Source organism: Bison bison, unplaced genomic scaffold (genome assembly GCF_000754665.1).
Source record: "Bison bison bison isolate TAMUID 2011002044 unplaced genomic scaffold, Bison_UMD1.0 scf7180017864295, whole genome shotgun sequence".
NCBI lineage: Eukaryota > Metazoa > Chordata > Mammalia > Artiodactyla > Bovidae > Bison > Bison bison.
Window position 1 is genome coordinate 1,877,036 of NW_011494867.1, and position 3,199 is coordinate 1,880,234.

Sequence of the window (3,199 nt, forward strand, 5' to 3'; positions counted from 1 at the left end):
GACACAAGCACCCCAGTCTTCACTGCAGCACTATTTACAGTAGCAAAGACAGGGAAGCAAACAAAATGCCCATCCACAGATGAGTGGACGCTAAATGCCCATCCACAGGTGAATGGGCGCTAAATGCCCATCCACAGGTGAGTGGGCGCTAAATGCCCATCCACAGGTGAATGGGCGCTAAATGCCCATCCACAGGTGAATGGGCGCTAAATGCCCATCCACAGGTGAATGGGCGCTAAATGTAGTGCGTGTATGCAGCGGACCATGAGTCAGCCACAAAAAAGAATAAACCACGCCATTTCCAGCAACACGGAAACTACTGTCGATAGTCTCCACGTCCGCCGGCGGTGGGGTTTCCACTTCAGCCTCTTCCTCAGAGCTGCTCTAAGTCAGCTGCCTCAGCACAGCACTCAGCGTGTGGGTTATGTCTGCGGAAGGAAGAATAAGGGGCAACATGCAGTGATGCTCAAGGCCCTGGGTGTTTGTTCTGGCCCCCTGCTCTCTAGTTTACAACCCAGGAGCGTGCCTTTTCCTGAGGCTCTGCTCGCCCAGTTCAGGAGTGGGGCATGGGAAGTGCTGCCTCCTTCTGGCTGTTCATCGGAGCAGCAACTGTAACACCACAGTTCCTGGGCACATTTTCTTGGGGAGACCCGCAGAGACCAAATGCCGCCAGCCCACCCCCACCCCTCCCCACTCCCCCACCCATCCTCGCCCACTCCACCTCCCCTACCCCCACCCCCCGAGAAATAGCTTGCAGTAGGTAACAGGAAAAGAATTCCAAACGGGGCTGACTTTCAGGGCCAATTTCAAAAGGAAATTTTGGCTCACACAGGACAAAACAGAAACCTGGACCTGAAAAGAGCCCCAGCCTCCCTCATTCTTAGAAACCATAATATACAAATGCAAACCGCAATGCAAACCACTATAATGAGCTATCAATGGGCACCAGCCCTCAGCAAATCAACAAACTGTAAATGCTAGAGTCAGTGTGGGGAAAGGGAACCCTCGTATGCTGCCGCTGGGGATGGAAACTGCTAACACCCACAATGCAGAACATCTCGTAGCCACTTTCAGAAGGAAGAACAAAGCAGGCATCTCATCCTGAAATCCCACTCCAGGGCTTATATTTGGACAAAACCATTCTTCAAAAAGACACGTGCGCCTCAACCGTCACTGCAGCATTATTTACTGCAGCCAAGGCACGGAAGCAACCGAAACGCCCATCTGCAGGTGAAAAGATACTGGAGGTGTGCCACAGGTCTGCAATGGGCTATGACTCAGCCATTAAAAGAATGAAATCGTGTCGTTTGCAGCCCTGCGGATGGACCTGGAAATGATGAAACCAAGTCAGAGAAAGACAAATAGCACTTACAGGTGGAATCTGAAAATGATACACAGGAGCGAATTTACCAGGCAGATGCAGACTCCCTGACTTTGATAACAGACTCATAGTCACCAAAGGAAGAGAAGGAGGCAGGGGAAGGGCAGGGGCGGGAACAGCGGTAACGTAGGATGTTGGGAATAAACCGCGCACACTTCTAATACACAGATACAAACAAAGCACATTGAACAGGGATGTACAGGGTAGAACAAGGAACCCTGCCCAATACTCAGTCACAAGCTCTATGGGAAGAGAGAATCCGAAGAACAGACACACGTATGTGCAGAACTGAATCAACTTGCTGTACGCCTCAAACAAACTAAACATTGTAAATCAGCCCTCCCCAACAGAAAATAAAAGTTACATGAAAGAATAAGGCCGAAGACAAATGGCTACTCCTCTTGGTTTTGATGCCCAGGGCTGGACTCAGCGCCCTGGGGTCTGGGCAGGCTTGCTTCCCCAAGCTGGGCTTCAGTCAGCTTGAGGGGCTGCGGTGCCAGTAAATGAGCCCCCCACCCCCCCAGATCTGAGGCACCTGGTCCATTCTGGGTGGGACCACAGATTCACACCCAGGCAGGCCCTCCTACACCCACACCAGGCCTTTCGCTCAAAAAGTATTCGATGCTCTGCGCTGGAAGGTGTTTCAGCAGCCATGCTGTGTCCTCATCTGCTGGTGGCAGGGCTTCCATTTCCAGCCGCCTTCCCTAGGCTCCCTCCGACAGCTACTGGGGCAGCTGCCTCAGAGCAGCATTGGGCGGGGGGTTCGGATATGACTGGGGATGAAGAGTAAGGGGCAAGAAGTCTAGTCAAGGCTATGGTTTTTCCAGTAGTCATGTATGGATGTGATAGTTGGATTGTGAAGAAAGCTGAGCACCGAAGAATTGATACTTTTGAATTGTGGTGTTGGAGAAGACTCTTGAGCGTCCCTTGGACTGCAAGGAGATCCAACCAGTCCATTCTAAAGGAGATCGGTCCTGGGTGTTCTTTGGAAGGAATGATACTAAAGCTGAAATTCTAGTACTTTGGCCACCTCATGGGAAGAGTTGACTCATTGGAAAAGACTCTGATGCTGGTGGGGTTGGGGGCAAGAGGAGAAGGGGATGACGAAGGATGAGATGGCTGGATGGCATCACCGACTTGATGGACGTGAGTCTGAGTGAACTCTGGGAGTTGGTGATAGATAGAGAGGCCTGGCGTGCTGCGATTCATGGGGTCACAAAGAGTTGGACATGACTGAGTGACTGAACTGAACTGAACTGGTGGCTCAGCTGGTAAAGAATCCACCTGCAATGCAGCAGAGCTGGGTTCGATCCCTGGGTTGGGAAGATCCCTTGGAGAAGAGAAAGGCTACCCACTCCAGGATTCTGGCCTGGAGAATTCCATGGACTGCATAGTCCATGGGGTCGCAAAGAGTCAGACATGGCTGAGCAATTTTCACTTTCAGGTGGCATGAGTGGTAGACGGCTCTGCCAGTGCAGGAGACACAAGAGACGCGGGTTCGATCCCTGGGTCAGGAAGATCCTCTGGAGAAGGAAATGGCAGCCCACTCCAGTATCCTTGCCTGGGAAATCCCATGGACAGAGGAGCCTGGAGGGCTACAGTCCACCGGGCGGCAAAGATCAGACATGACTGAGCACAGCACAGGGATGGGCACATTTTGTTCAACAGGCCCGTGGGGCTCTAAATGACCCCCGCTCCCCGAGAAGTATACAACAGAAGGTAATCAAAAAAGAATTGTGAATAGGGCCAACTTTCCAGACTATTTTCAAAGGGCAACTTTGCCTCATACATAACAAAAAAGCACAAAACCCGGAACTG